The following is a 17,641-nucleotide window of genomic DNA, read 5'->3' as shown; positions in this document are numbered from 1 at the left end:
CTAGAATATATGTATACATGTATATATATAATACATAATATATATATAATATGAAATGAGACTTTTCTGTATTCTCTTAAACTTCAGTGCCTCATCCCTGATCCATATTTTGCAATATATTTTATTGTTATTAGTGATAATTTCAATCCAAATGACCAAGATTTATTTTTTTTTAAATCTTTAAGAACACAAAATAAAATGAGCATTATAAAAAGCAGAAAATAAAGATTGACACATAGTTGTGAATTTGCAGTATGTACAACTTGCTTGTCCCTCTTAGCAATTGCAAATGCAACAAATTAAATACATTATTTTCAAAGCTATCCTGCTTGTTTTGTTTCTTACTGATCCTTTCTCTATTCTCTTTGGTACATTTACTCAAATGTTTCAGTGAGCAACTTTTAAAAACATCTCTTTCTTTTTGTTTCACCTTATAAACCCTATCACTAGTCTCCCTCTCTCCCTCCGCATGCACAAATTGAAAGAATGAAAAGCAAAATTCTTCTCTCAAGTATACATAGGCAAGAGAAGCAAGTCCCCACATTGGCAATATCTGAAAAGAGATATATCTCATTCTGCCATTTCACTATCATGGGCTAGGTCTTTTTCAACACTGATCCTCTGGAATTGTGGTCTACCATTGTACTGATTGGACCTTTTTTCCCCCTTTATCTAGTACTGTGATGCTGAACCTATTGCATGTATGCCAAAGATGGCACTCAGAGACCTCCCTGTGGACAAGCTTGCTGTCACCTACCAGAGTTAATTACTAGAAAGCAGAGCGACTTGGGCAAGGCTTATATTTACCCTGATTCAAGCAATATTAAATGACCAAATATTCTATGAAATGATGTTTCATATTGTCTTTGGAACTGAACTCTCCCAACTCCTTTCTTTACTTCTTCAAGGAGGACTTGTGATCAATCTATTTGGCTGCAACATCACTTTTTTCTTTCTAGTTTCATATCTAGCATCTTCCTTATCCCTTTTTTCCAAAGAATTTCAACTTTTTCTCAGAGGACAGAGATCTCATCTTTATCATATCAATAGCAAAACAAGATTAATAGACAAATAGATGGTCTATGATTCCTGGTATCCTCTGCACCTTTTCCAGTATTCTGCCATTATCACTAAAGAGGGAGAAGGAGTTTACTAGGAAGTTGTACTTTTTTATGCTCATTCATTTCATGGGTTGTCATTACCAAGAAATTAATCACCAAGTATTCAATCTGTTGAACCTCTCGCGCTCAACTGGACTGGTCTTTGGAAAATAGAACCAATTCATTTTCAAAATTGAACTGTACTGGTAAAGTACAACTTGTACTTTAAAGAAGTAAAATGTGTACTTTAAAGAAGTAAAATTGGTAAAGGATACATATATGCAAGCCCACAGAGACATACTAGCATGCAACAATATTCACCTGAGTTTTTAATCTGTATATCAGTAAAATAAATGTTCCTATGCCTATTAAATCACAGATGAGAACCCCTTCCCTCACCAATACATATAAATATTTTTTCAAGTATGATAAAGCAGAAATCATCTCATTACATCTATATCAATACATACATTGGATTGAACTGATCTATGGAAACCATTTGGAGCCTCTACCATCGGAGTATGGATTGTTTCAAAAGTGAAATAGGATTTTTTTTAATGATACATGGTGCTATTTATGATACAACTGATGGCATGATGCTTTGCAATGAATTCTTGGAACTTACTTGGTACAGTCCCGTCTCTGATATTTAGTTTCTGCATGACTCTCATGAAGTCACTTAATTATTCTATGTCTCATTTTCCTTAGCTATCAAATTAGGATAATTATTCTTTACTACCTACTGAACAGCAATAGCTATGAACATGTTGTAAAAATGGAAACTCTTATTGGTTTATATCAGCTTGTATTTCCTCTGAGTCTGCCTTCACCAATGTGCTTGCTTTTACATACATTAAGCTAATGAACATAAATAGTTATAACTGTCCAGAATTTGGATAAAATCCCTTCTGTTGTATCTGCATCCACTGATGTGTCTGAGTGTTCTTTGCTGTTTTCTGAAAATCATAAGAGAGTCAATTGTTATTTCAGTAGCAGATGGATGGTCAAATTTCTAGGTCAGCAAGGGACATTACAACACCTGCACATACATCTCAATCTAGGCTTATATGCATGAACTGCTCACTACTGAAAATCGTGTTTCGTTGATCACTACCTGTTTTGTGTTCCTATTGCATCTTTATTTAACACTGAGAGGCATCATATCTAGAAATACCATTCTTGAAGTTGTGGAAATTATTTCTATTGGCTTAAATTCTCAGGGATATGGAGGTGCCTATAATAGTAATTCATTAATATGGACTTTATATATTAATTTTAGCTTTTTATTGGAAGCATTTTGAAATAATTCATCTCTCTCCCAATTAGATTTCCCTTTAAGTTACCATTTTGTGATTCTCTGGGAGAAAATCATCACGTTCTTCCCCAGATGCATTGATTACTCAAGCTTTAAAACATTTAAATACTTCCCAGTCACTCTTCACACTTTACATATTTTCTTGGGGTTCATGGCTGGCAATTATTGACTATCTGATGGGATACTGAATTTCATCTTTATAAAAATTACCTTCTGATTAGCTTTTTTAAGACAGTCATTCTGTCAATATCTCAGTAGTCAAGATTACTGAAAAGCAGAATCATAATCACTTAAATAACCTTATAGAAAAGAATAACAATGAGAAATAAAATCTATTTCCTCTCAGTTTTTACTATAACAAAGGTACATTTGGCTCTGAGTATTCACCATAAAATATTGATAACTCTGATGAAGAATATTATATTTTATTCTCACTAAGTGTGCAAAGAGGTAACTATTAAAAACATATCAAAGAGACAACCAGGTGACTCAGTGGATAGGGAACCAGGCCTGGACACTGGAGGTCCTGGGTTCAGTTCTGTATTCAGACATGTCCTCGCTCAACCTGGGAAAGCTACTTAACCCCAATTGCCTCAACTTTATCATTCTTCTGCTTTGGAACCAATAATTATTGTTTTAATCTAAGATGCAAGATAAAGGTTTTATTTTTTAAAAAGAAGGTATTATGGGTTGAAAAGTAGAAATATCCTAGCCTCAGAACCAAAAGATTGGAATTCTAGTTTCATTCTACCACTGATTAAATATATTTTAATATAATTGTATTTAAACATATTTATAAATATATATTAATATATATTAAATATCTAAATATACTGCATATATGTAACTCATTTGAGTATTATTACTTTTACGCATAGAATTAAAATATATATGTAATTAGATGAAATCATCTCTAATGCCCCTTCTATTTCCAAAGTTCTACACTATGTCTTTTTTATAAAAGATGCTGATAAGACCTGCCAAATAATAGTAGGTATATCTGTGAATAAAAATCATAATTATACATATTTTCTCTGTATGCATATGTATATATTTGTGTATGTATAAACTTAAGTGTGTATATGTAATATACGTATATATATATATTTTTTTCCCCTTTTTGTACCAATTCTCATGATAGTAGATTCAAGTATTGATTGCCAAGCTCCTACATTTTCACCTCAACTGTGAAAATTCTTCCTTGAATGCCTCTTTTATGAGTCAATTTTCCCCACTCTTTCTCTTCATTCTTTCTTCTCTCAGGACATCTGACTTTCTTGTCAATGTATTTCTTACATCATTTCTACATAGTCAACTCACTTTCACAGCTACTTTGTATATAAAATCCTTCTAACTGGCCTATAAATGATGCAGTTCTTGGAAGCTAATCTACATACACACACACACACTCACACACTTACACTCATACACGTACAGAGGGAGAGAAAATAAATTACCCCTAGATAAAAGAAAGCAGGAGTAATTTTTCTCACTGCGGTAAGAAGAGAGCATAGTCCAGGCATCACAGTATCAGTGGGAACCAGCAGAACTCAGACCAGTCCACCATGCTGTTACTCCACCAGAGCCAGTTAGAAGTGGGGAACTTGACACAAGGATAGGAGGCAGAGAGAGAAATATTGGGGACATGCCCAGCCTAAGCCACTCAGCAAGGGCAGAAAAGTCAGAGTGGCTAAAAAACCTACAAACTCCCATGTAGCAGCAGAGCACCTGAGACAGCAAAGATGATTGCTATTCAATCTTTTTTTTTCTATTCAATTGTTTTCCAATGAATTACTTCACGTTTTCTACATTTTTTCATTCTTTTGAATTCTTTGATCATTTCTTTATTTCTTATAGAGTCATTAGCTTTCACTTGCTTAATTCTAGTTTTTAAGACATTATTTTCCAGAAGTTTTGCACCTCTTTTTCCATTTGGAAAATTTTCCTTTTTAAGGAGTTATCTTCCACTGTGAAGTAATTCATCTTATTTCATTTGGTTAATTCTATATTTTATTTTTTATTTTTAAAATATTTTTCATGCTTTTCATTCAGCCATTGTCTTTTCATAATTGACTTCCTTCACTTTTATTTCTTAACCTAATTTTTCCATTACTACTCTCATTTGATTTTTAAAATCATTTTTAGCTATTCCAGAAAAAAATAATTGTGCATATCATTCCCTTTTTCCTTTTTATTTCTTTAAAATATTTTCCATGGTTACATGATTCATGTGCTTTCTCTCCCTTCTCTTTTACCCTCTCCCAGAGTTGACAAGAAATTCCATTGGTTTATACTTGTATCATTGTTTAAAACTCATTTCCATATTATTCATATTTGCGATAGAGTGATCTTTTAACACCAAAATCCCAATCATATCCTCATCAAACCACGTGATTGATGTTTTTTCTTCTGTCTTTCTTTTCCCACAGTTCTTTCTCTGGATGTGGATAGTGCTCTTTCTCATAAGTTCCCTGGATTCTCCTGGACCATTGCATTGCTACTAGTAGAAAAGTCTGTCACATTTGATTGTTTCAATTTCTGTATACAACATTCTCCTGGTTCTGCTCCTTTCGCTCTACATCAATTCCTGGAGGTCTTTCCAGTTCACATAAAAATGCTCCAGTTCATCATTCCTTTCAGCACAATAATATTCTATCACTATTAGATACCACAATTTATTCAGCATTTATTCAGCCATTCCCCAATCGATGGACACCCCCTCATTTTCCAATTTTTTGCCATCACAAAGATTGTGGCTATAAATATTTTTGTACAAGTATTTTTCCTTACCTCTTTGATGTACAAACCCCTGATTGTGGCTCCATGGCATTTGAATTGTTTTTTTCTGGCTACTTGAAGGATTTTCTTCTTGCCTTGGTGGCTTTTGAATTTAGTTATTATATTCCTGGAAGTTGTCATTTGAGGATTTCTTTCTGGAGGTGGTCTGTGAATTCTTTCAATTCCAATTTTATTTTCTTATTCAAGAATCTTTGGGAAGTTTTCTTTGATAATTTCTTGTAATATGATGTCCAAGGTTTTTCTATTAAGATATTATTAATAATTGACTTTTTCCCCAAGAGTGACATGAGTCAGTTGAACTCATGGAAACTTAAGGAGATTTTCTCCAATATTTTTAGAGTTTGAGAAAGTGTACTTACAGGTTTCAATCTAAACATGGATGGTAGCCAAATGTTCAGAAAAAGAAAATGAAACTTGCTTTAGTGCAATGTGAAAAAAAATTACTTTTCTGAATGAGCAAACTCACTCAGAACTCTTAATCCTGGGAATTTCTCCAAGATAGCTGAATACCCTAATCGTGGATAAGAAGTACTTATTTAGGAACTGCATTATTTCAGTGGCAATAATTGGTTCTCATCTGTGTTCTATTTTTTCTATTTTAATATTTTGCTTCAAAAACCCAAGTATCAGAATTGAGACAAAATTATACATATATATATATATGAAATAAAAATCCTGTATTCATTCTTTTCCCTCTTTGTCCTTTTTTTTTTTGAATTCTCACTCCTTTTATTGAACAAAGAAGCAAAAACATTGAATAAGGAAGCAAAATCTCCTCTTTGTACTTTTGTCTTTCCTTTCCTTCTTTTCTTCTCTTCTCTTTTCTCTCCTTTTCTACTCTCTTCTCTTCCTAACCTTAGTGATTTAGTTCTATTTCTAAGTTCCAACTGAACTATCCTACTAATAGCTGTTTTCAAGTATTAGATAGCTTTTGTGAGTTGTTAAACAGTTTTTCTCTTAATTTTTATATATACAAAAATTGAAAAATTTACATTTATTTATTTATTTGGCTACAAGTAAAACTTCTACATCATCATTATTATCATCATAATAAAACATCAAAATTGACTTTGAGGGAAGTATAATTGATCTTTAAACTAAGATTTAAAATTTCTAGTCCCAGATATATCATGAAACAGAACAGAGAGCTACTTCTTCACCTTCAAGTGACCAGCCTATTTGTGAAGACAAGGTCTTCTTAGCTAGGTTGATTCTGAGAAAAAAAGATAAAGTTTATTTCTGGGACTCATTCAGTGCTTTATTAATGACAGAATCAGCCAAATTTTTTTCTTTTGATGATGTGATCTTCAAAAATTTCAAGATTTCAAGCTTCTAGTGAACCACTGAATCAACATTTTGAGGAGATTTTTTATCATAATCATTTTTTAAAAAGCATTACTAGAGGTAACTAGTTAGCACAATGGATAGAGAGTCAGGCCTAGAGACAGAAAGATCTGGATTGAAATTTTCCTTCATACACTTCTTCATCAGATGATCCTGGGCAAGTCGCTTATCCCTAAATGCCTACCCCTTGCCACACTTCTGTCATAAGATTAATACTAAGACAGAAGATATGGGTTTAATAAATAGGTTACTATAGGTATTCGTCAGATTCCTTCCATTTTTCATTTGCCATTTATTTTCTTTTTTATTTCATCTATGGATGCCCTTGTAATCACTTGAATATGAATTGCTTCATGTCAAGTTTTCTTCATACTCCTTTTTATATTTTACTCTTCTTTGTTAGTTTATGAGGAGATATGCTACAAAATGTACTTTTGTCTTTAACATTTTGCAAATACTCTTACATTCTAAACTTGCTCTTAGGTTCCACACTTCTTTTCTTGGAAGGTAAACTTGCTCTTAGATTCCACACTTCTTTTCTTGGAAGGAAATAAATTGTTTGCTTTTGTTTGTTTTGTTTGTTTTGCTTGAGTTGATTTGTTTGCTTTGTAGATTATAGCTATTTTGATAATTAATTTACATTGATTAATTTTAAGAAGAAAACAGTTATTATCAGAAATATCTTTTGTTGTTGTCATCCAGCCCTTTGAATGGGTCAAGGCATAGTTACTACAATTTTATGGCATATTTTTTTCCATCTTTCTCCTTCTAGTTTCATATTTTGATTTGGGTCTTTCTTCTAACAAGACAGATAATGAACCAGAATAGAGAGCTGCTCCTTCACCTCCAAGTGACTAGCTTACTTGTGAAAATGAGGACTCCTCACTCTCAGATAGAATGATTTTAAGAATATGGTTAAATTTATTTCTTAAATGTTTAAACAATAGTTCTCACTGCACTACTGATTTAAAAGAAAACTTTAAACGTACACCTTGTGATTTCCCATTTGCTAAACAATAAAATCTAAGACAATCTTAAATAGAAAAATTAGTCAAAGGATATAAGGAGGTAGTTTTCAAAGGAAGAAATCTAAATTGTTAACAAATGTAAAAATTGCTCTATGTCACTACTAATGAGAAAATCTGACTCATCTGATTGTCAAAGATGATAAAGAGGAAAATGAAAAAAAGTGGAGTATTTAAAAAATAGAATCAATAATACATTGTGGTGGATCTGAGATTTGGTGTAACATTTCTAGAAAGTGATTTGAAACCTTGCCCCATAAGTACCTAAATTTGCATACCCTTTGACTCAATGACATAAATGGTACTCCTATTTCCCCAATACATCAAGAAAAGAAGAAAAGGATCCATATGTAAACAAAGATCATTTATATGTAGTAGCAAAAATAAATAAACCTTGCAAACTAAATGATGCCCAATTATTTGTAAATGGATAGCAAATTGTGATGTCTGAAAGAAATGGAATATTATTATACTTTAAGAAATAATAAAATATGCAATATCAGAAGACAGTGAGATGAACTCTATGAATTGATGTAGAGAAGAAATATTACAGAATATTTATATGACAAAAATGTAAAAACAAACAACTTTGAAGGACCTTAGAACTCTCATCATTGCAATGAGAAATCATGATTTAACAGAACTAAAGAGGAAACATGTTACTCATGTCCTGCCAGAGAGATGGCATATCTAAAATTCAGAATGAGACCTATATCTGTTATATTCATATCCTGGGAAATGATGGATGCCACCTTGAATGACAGGGAAGGCAGTTGGAAGACATTGGAATGTTCACGGGTGCCGTGAGCCAGGAACAAACGTCAGTTGGCCTGGCAGTATAAATAATCCTGACAGCCACTTAGAAGGGCTTTGGTTTTTTGGCCTTTGGTCTTTGGTCTTTTGGGCTTTGGTCTTTGGGCTCTTTAGGACTTTAGGTCTCTGGATCTGTCTAGCTCTTTAGGTCTCTAGGTCTCTGGGTGGTGAAAGGACGCTGGGAGGCCTATGAAGAAAAGGGTAGGAAGAATCTGAATATTTCCTGAAGACTGTGAGATCTAGTGCATCACCAAACACTGATAGTGAGAAAGCTGAGAGAATAAGATCACCAACACAGCTGCATCAACAGCAGTCTCTATTCTCTGGCTTGGCTGTGGTCAGGCTGGGCCAGAGCTATAGTGGAGAATAAAGCTCTAGCTTCTACTAGATCAATAGCCTCCGGTCCTGATTGTCAACTAGTTATAGATATTAGATTGACAGGGTCTCCAATCCCCAATCCTTATTCTGTTTACCCTTTCCCTGATTACAGATTATAGATAGAATTTAACAAATACCTTCCTGAGTGGTCTTTATATCACCACCCTTCAGGAAGGAGTCAATGCAGTCAGATATCAAATGTGATCCAAGGCGAATCAAAGCCCTATAATAATTTATCCAACCCCAGGTTGGACCTGAAAGGGTTATCCATCCAGCTAACCTTTCGGGGTCCTCCCTGGGCAATTGTTATAGGAAGGGGAAATTATAACAACTATCAAGGGTGAATGGGGTTGGAGGCATCATCTGCAACTAGGGAGAATACATAGATACATTCACATCACTATATATTGATATCTCCCTAGGCCCTTTTTGTTTATAACATATCTCTGAACATGGAGAATGTGAGAATATATTTTTGACTAAAAAATTTAGGAGTTTTCATGATTCAGTAGGGGTATAAAATTAATGGTTGTTTATAAGTTAAAAATAAGAAAAAAATGCATACATGTATACACATACAACTTAGAAGAATGCAATATAACATATAAATATAAGATATTATGTATAAATATATGAATAAAATATAAATATCAAAAATGAAATAGTCACTTTTTAGTTCTGTGCTTATGCTTTTTTATCAATGCTCACTATAACACTTTCCTATTCATTTTTATTATTTTTTTAAAATTGTAGAAACAATTTTGACAATTGTTTTCAGACATTTTGAAATTCAAATTCTTTCCCTCACTCTCTATCCCTTTTCCATTAGGTGGTAACAAGTCTGATATCGATTATACTAGTACTTTTATGCAATATGTTTTTCCCATACCCTGTATCATGAAGACATATATCACATATACAAGAAAAAAAACCTCAGAAAGTAAATAAGGTGAAGTAAGGCATACTTTGATCTGCAACCATATTCCCACAATTCACTTCTTTGATATGTAGCATTTTTTTAGTTTGTTTTTTATCAGGAGTCCTGTGATGCTATCTTGGAATCTCATTTTGTTGATAACAGGTTAGTCCTAAACAGCTGAACATCATAAAAAAAATATTTCCCACTGTATACATTGTTCACAGGATCTGCCCACTTCACTTTGCATCAGGTCAATTGTGTTTTCCCAGGTTTTTCTGCACTCATCCTCTCCATCATTTCTAATGGTGCAATAGTTTCCCATTACAACCAATATGCCAAAACATGTTCATCCATTCTTCCGTTGATGGACACTCCTTCTGTTTACAATACTTTGCCTCTACAAAAAGAACAGCTAAAATATTTTTGTACAGTTAGGTTCCCCCCAACCCCTTATTTCTCCTTTGAGATACAGACCCAGTAGTAGTATTTTTGTTGGTCAAATTCTATGCATAGTTGCATGGACATTTGGATATGGTTCCATATTGCTTTCCAGAATGGTTGTATCAGTTCACAGTACCAACAACAATGTGTTACTGTCTCATTTTCCCCACATCTCTAACATTTATAATTTTCCTTTGTGGTCATATTAGCCAGTCTGATAGCTTTGATATGGTATCTCAGCATAGTTTTAATGTGCATTTATCTAATTAATAGTAATTCCAAACATTTTTTTCATATGACCATAGATAGTTTTAAGTTCTTCCTTTGAGAAATGCCTATTCATATCCTTTGATCATTTTTCAATTGGGGGATTTTTGATGTTCTTAAAAATTTGACCCAGTTCTCTATGTATTTGTGAAATGAGGCCTTTGTTCATGATAAAGGCCTCATTTCTCAAATACATAGAAAACTGCTATAATATTATTTTCCCCAATTGGTTGTTGCCTTTCTAATCTTGGATGTATTGGTTTTATTTATATAAAAGTTTGTTAATTTAATGTAATTAATATTATCCATTTCAATTTTCAAAATGTTAAGTAATTCTTGTTTGGTCATAAAATCTTCCTTTATTCATAAATCTGACATGTAAACCTGTCCATATTCCCCTAATTTGTTTATGGTGTCACTCTTTATTTTGAGATGAACTATCAATTTTTTAACATTTATTAATATTCGTTTTTCACATGGTTACATGATTCATGCTCCTACTTTCCCCCTCACCCACCCTTACCCCCCTCCCATAACCGATGCACATTTCCACTGGTTTTATCATGTGTTATTGATCAAAACCTATTTCCAAATTGTTCTTAGTTGCATTGGTGTGGTAGTTTCGAGTCTACATCCCCAATCATGTCCGCTACAGCCCATGCATTTAAGCAGTTGTTTTTCTTATATGTTTCCTCTCCTGCAGCCCTTCCTCTGAATGTGGGTAGCATTCTTTACCATAAATCCCTCAGAGCTGTCCTGTGTCATTGCATTGCTGCTGGTACAGAGGTCCATTACATTCGATTTTACCATATTATATCAGTCTCTGTTTACAGTGTTCTTCTGGTTCTGCTCCTTTCACTCTGAATCAGTTCCTGGAGGACTTTCCAGTTCACATGGAATTCCTCCAGTTTATTATTCCTTTGAGCTCAATAGTATCCAGCATATACCACAATTTGTTCAGCCATTCCTCAGTTGAAGGACATACCCTCCTTTTCCAGTTCTTTGCCATCACAAAAAGTGCAGCTATAAATATTTTTGTACAAGTCTGTTTATCTATGATCTCTTTGGGGTACAAACCCAACCCAGTATGGCTGGATCAAAGGGCAGGCATTCTTTTATCACCCTTTGAGCATAGTTCCAAATTGCCAGCCAGAATGGTTGGATCAGTTCCAATTGGACCAGCAATGCATTAATGTCCCAATTTTACCACATCCCCTCCAGCATTCATTACTCTCTCCTTCTTTCATTTTAGCCAGTCCTCTAGGTGTGAGGTAATATCTCAGAGTTGTTTTGATTTGCATTTCTCTAATTATTAGAGATTTAGAACACTTTCTCATGTGCTTATTGATACTTTTGATTTCTTTACCTGAAAATTGCCTATTCATGTCTCTTGCCCATTTATCAATTGGGGAATGGCTTGATTTTTTATACAATTGCTTTAACTCCTTGTATATTTGAGTAATTAGACCCCTGTCAGAGTATTTTGTTATAAAGATTTTTCCCTAATTTGTTGTTTCCCTTCTGATTTTGACTACATTGTTTTTCTTTGTACGAAAGCTTTTTAGTTTAATATAATCAAAACCATTTAATTTACATTTTGTAATTTTCTCTAACTCTTGCTTGGTTTTAAAATCTTTCCTTTCCCAGAGATCTGACAAGTATACTATTCTGTGTTCACTTAACTTATTTATAGTTTCGCTCTTTATATTCAAGTTATTCACCCATTCTGAATTTATCTTGGTGTAGGGTGTGAGGTGTTGATCTAGACCTAATCTCTCCCATATTGTTTTCCAAATTTCCCAGCAGTTTTTGTCAAATAGTGGATTCATGTCCCCAAAGTTGGGCTCTTTGGGTTTATCATACACTGTCTTGCTGATGTCATTAACCCCAAGTCTATTCCACTGATCCTCCCTTCTGTCTCTTAGCCAGTACCATATTGTTTTGATCACTGCTGCTTTATAATATAGTTTAATATCTGGTACTGCTAGGCCCCCTTCCTTCACATTTTTTTTCATTATTTCCCTTGATATTCTTGATCTTTTGTTATTCCAAATGAAATTTGTTACAGTTTTTTCTAATTCAGTAAAGAAGTTTTTTGGTAGTTTGATAGGTATGGCTCTAAATAGGTAAATTAATTTGGGTAGAATGGTCATTTTTATTATGTTACCTCACCCTACCCATGAGCAATCAATAGCTTTCCAATTGATGAGGTCCAGTTTTATTTGTTTGGAACGTGTTTTGGAGTTGTTTTCGTATAATTGCTTTGTTTTGGTAGATAGATTCCCAAGTATTTTATATTATCTAGGGTGATTTTAAATGATGTTTCTCTTTCTACCTCTTGCTGCTCTAATGTGTTGGAAATATATAGAAATGCTGTTGATTTATGTGCATTTATTTTGTATCCTGCAACTTTGCTAAAGTTGTTGATTATTTCTACAAGCTTCTTAGTTGATTCTCTAGGAATTTTTAAGTATACCATCATATCATCTGCAAAGAGTGATAGCTTAGTCTCCTCATTGCCTATGTTGATACCTTCAATTTCTTTTTCTTCTCTAATTGCTACTGCTAGTGTTTCTAGTACTATGTTGAATAATAGAGGTGATAATGGGCATCCTTGTTTCACTCCTGATCTTATTGGGAAGGCTTCCAATTTATCCACATTGCATATGATGCTTGTTGATAGTTTTATGTATATACTGTTTATTATTTTTAGGAAAGGTTCTTCTATTCCTGTACTTTCCAGTGTTTTCAATAGGAATGGATGCTGTATTTTGTCAAAGGCTTTTTCAGCATCTATTGAGATAATCATGTGATTTTTGTTTGTCAGACTGTTGATATGGTCAATTATGTGGATGGTTTTCCTAATGTTGAACCATCCTTTCATTGCTGGTATAAATCCCAACTGATCATGGAGGATGATCTTCTTAATTACTTGCTGGAGCCTCTTTGCTAATATTCTATTTCAGATTTTTTGCATCTATGTTCATTAGGGAGATTGGTCTGTAGTTTTCTTTCTCTGTTTTTGATCTCCCTGGCTTTGGAATCAGTACCATATTTGTGTCATAAAAGGAATTTGGTAGGACTCCTTCTTTGCTTCTCATATCAAATAATTTGTATGGTATTGGGATTAGTTGCTCTTTGAATGTCTGATTGGATTCACAAGTAAATCCATCAGGCCCTGGTGATTTTTTTCTTAGGGAGTTCTTTGATGGCTTGTTCAATTTCTTTTTCTGATATGGGATGATTTAGGCATTCTATTTCTTCTGCTGTTAATCTAGGCAATTTATATTTTTGTACATATTCACCCATATCTCATATATTGTTATATTTATTGCCATATAATTGGGTGAAATAGTTTTAATCATTGCCTTAATTTCCCCTTCATTAGAGGTGAGGTCTCCCTTTTCATCTTTGATACTGTCAATTTGGTTTTCTTCTTTCCTTTTTCTTATTAGATTGACTAGTACTTTGTCTATTTTATCTGTTTTTTTCAAATTACCAGCTTCTAGTCTTATTTATTAATTCAATTGTTCTTTTGCTTTCCATTTTATTAATTTCTCCCTTGGTTTTTAGTATTTCTAATTTAGTTTTCATCTGGGGATTTTTAATTTGCTCGCTTTCTAATTTTTTGAGTTGCGTGCCCAATTCATTAATCTCTGCTCTCCTTAATTTTTCTAGGACTTCATTCACCTCTCTTACCTCTTTCTTATTTATTTTTTGGTTTGATTTATCTAGATCTGAAAGAGGAATATTTAGATCTCCCACTATTATGGTTTGACTATCTATTTCCTTCTTGTGCTCTGCCAGTTTCTCCTTTATGAATTTGGATGCTATGCTACTTGGTGCATACATATTGAGCAGTGTTATTTCCTCATTGTTTATACTGCCTTTAATCAGGATGTAATGACCTTCCCTGTCTTTTTTAATCATATCTATTTTTACTTTGGCTTTGTCAGAAATAACAATTGCCTCTCCTGCCTTCTTTTTCTCATTTGATGCCCAAAAGATTTTGCTCAAGCCCTTAACCTTAAACTTGTATAGGTCCACTCACCTCATATGTGTTTCTTGTAGACAACATATGGTAGGGTTTTGGTTTCTAATCCACTCTGCTATTTGTTTCAGCTTTATGAGTGAGTTCATCCCATTCACATTCAGAGTGTGTAAATAGAATTAGCTTGATCCCATTAATAGTCAAAAATCTACTCAACCCAGGCTTGCTAATGATGTCACTCCCACCTCCCTTAGTGGGGAGGGGAGACGAGTTACCCACACGTGACAATAAGTAACAAATCAAGAATAAGGGACTGCCCTTTGGGCAGTCCAAATCAATGTAGAAACTGCCATTTATCCATTTGAATTAGAGGTGGACCACAGGAAGTGATGAAAGACACTATCTCTTTAAGTAAGTTAGTGAACTTCCTGTGGGGGCAGTTGACGTCTCGAACTGGAAGAAGCATCTCCTGAGACCACAGACAGATTACGCTCTATATTGTCACCTGGGTAAGTTAGGCTGGCTTCCTTGGCCTTGCTGGGCCAATTCTAAACTCTGCCTATCTGGCTGTTGGGCCCTGTGGCTTACAGCTTCATTATTAAGCTTTATAACCTTCTTCTCTCTCAGTCCAGACAGGACTAGCCTCTACTTTTCTCTTTATTCCTACTTTTACCTACCGATTGTAAATAAACTCTTCAACCAGATGCTGACTTGGGTCTGATTTAATTACGGAATCAACCTAAATTGTTGATTCCTGGCGGCCACATATTTTAATATATACCTATAAATACCTAAATTTTATTCCTTACAAGAGTTATAATTATCAGTTGTGCATTTGCTGACATTTTTTTATCCTCCCCTATTCCTACCCCTTCTTCTTGAACTATTTCCTTTTAAACCAGTGGTTTGCTTTAAGCCGGTACCCCTTATCCCCTCCCTTGATTAACTTCCCTTTCTACCCTATCCCTTATTATACCCCTCTTTTTATTTTTAAAGGCCTAATAATTCCCTCCCCTTCTTCTCCCCTCCCTTTTTTGACCTCTCCACTCCCCTTCTCCCCTTGGTTTATCCCTTCTGACTTTCTCAGTAGAGTTAGATAGAGTTTTATATCCCAATGGATAATATAGCTACTCTTCAACCTCCGGGTTGATTACACTGAGAGTAAGTTTTAAATATTACCTCTTAATGCTCTCTTCCTCTCCTTCTAATAAAAGTATTTGTCCCCTCCCCTTCCCATGCCCTCTTGGTGTGTAATAGAATATCCTATTTTTCTCATTCTCTCAATTTTCTCTTAGTGTCCGCTGCTATTCACCATCCTCTTTTCCTCCCATCATATCATCTTAGACCATTTAGTATTCCACCCTCTCACTATGAATTATTCTTCTGATTACTATAATAGTGAATACTATAATAGTGAATAGAGTTCACTACAGAGAATTATACATAGCATTTCTCCACATAGGAATACAGATAATTAGATCTTACTGAGGCCCTTAAAAAGGCAAATTTAAAAATTATGAGTTTTCTTTCTTTCCCCCTCTGTTTCTTATTTACCTTTTCATGTTTCTCTCGATTTTTGTAGTTGGATATCAAACTTTCCATTTAGTCCTGGTCTTTTCTGTGCAAATACTTGGAAATCTTCAATTTTGTTGAACACCCATACTTTCCCCTGAAAGTATATAGTCAGTTTCGATGGTTAGTTGTTCTGTGGTTGAAGGTCCAGCTCTCTTGCCTTTCTGAATATCATATTCCAAGCCTTGTGATCTTTTAGCGTGGAGGCTGCCAGATCCTGTGTGATCCTGATTGGTGCTCCTTGATATTTGAATTGTCTCTTTCTGCCTTCTAGTAAGATTTTTCTTTTATTTGATAGCTCTTGAATTTGGCTATTATATTCCTTGGCGTTGCCCTTTTTGGGTCTAGTGTAGAGGGTGATCTATGGATCCTTTCAATGTCTATATTGCCCTCTTGTTGTAGAACTTCAGGACAATTTTGCTGAGTAATTTCTTTTAGTATGGAGTCCAAGTTTCTATTAATTTCTGGTTTTTCTGGAAGACCAATGATTCTCAAATTGTCTCTTCTAGACTAGTTTTCTTGGTCTGTCACTTTCTCATTGAGATATTTCATGTTTCCTTCTATTTTATCAGTCTTTTGACTTTGTTTTATTTGTTCTTTTTGTCTTGAGAGATCATTACCTTCTAATTGCTCAATTCTAGCCTTTAGGGAGTGGTTTTCGGCTATAATCTTTTGGTTTTCGGCTATGATCTTTTGGTTTTCCTTTTCAATCTGGTCATTTCTGGTGTTCAATTTGCTTATCAGTTCATTTGATTTCTTAGCCTCACTTTCCAATTGCAAAATTCTGCCTTTTAAACTGTTATTTTCTTGCCTGATTTCCTTTTGAGCTATTTCCCATTTCTCTAGCCAAATCTATTCCAACTTTTTTGTCATCTTATATTTGAACTCTTCAAGAGCTTGTGACCAGTTTTCATTATTTTGGGAGGGTCCGGATGCTTGTTTGTTCTCTTCTTCTGTTTGGTCGGTTGTCTGGATTTTCTCTGTGTAAAAGTTGCCGAGTGTTAAAGATTTCTTCTTCTTGTTGTTAATATTTCTCTTTTGGCCTTCCTGATTCTGGGTTGCCATTGTTATCCCAGCCTGTTCTCAGGTTTATCCTCACGCTGACTCAGGTCTGGTTTTTTCTCAAGGTCAAGCCCCCTGTTGGACCCCCTTGCTTGATCCTCTGCCGGAGGTTCCTTTACAAGTCTCAGGGCGCTGCTTCCACAGTCGTATACCCGTCTGCACTGGTTCCCCACTCAGGTGTCAGAGCCTTCACTCACATGTGCGCCTGTGTCCATCTCCTCTTGAGCCTGCGCTCTGTGTCCAAGTTCAAAGCCCATGCGCGTTCCTTAGCCTTTTGGGGTCTTAAGTCTTGCTGCTCTCAGGAACAGGCCCTGGAGCTGCCAATGACTCAATAGGTGCCCCAAACTTGTTCTATTTCTCTTGAGCTGGCTTTGGCGTTGTAGTGTGTGTGTGTGTGTGGGGGGGGGGGTTGCTCAGCCCCCAATTTAGTGAGAGCTGTTTTACCCCTTTATTGCATGGAAATGCCCTGATTCCACGTACCTTCCACACTGCGCCCTGTTGTGGGGTCCCTCCATTCCTCTGGATTTGTTTTTATGTCCCCTTGAGTCGTCCTGTATGTTTCGGTTAGGAGAGATTAAGCGCTGGTTTTTACTCTGTCGCCATCTTAACCAGGAA

Source organism: Gracilinanus agilis, chromosome 5 (genome assembly GCF_016433145.1).
Source record: "Gracilinanus agilis isolate LMUSP501 chromosome 5, AgileGrace, whole genome shotgun sequence".
NCBI classification, from domain to species: Eukaryota; Metazoa; Chordata; class Mammalia; order Didelphimorphia; family Didelphidae; genus Gracilinanus; species Gracilinanus agilis.
The sequence above is the reverse complement of the archived record's forward strand: the minus strand, read 5'-3'. Positions refer to the sequence as shown.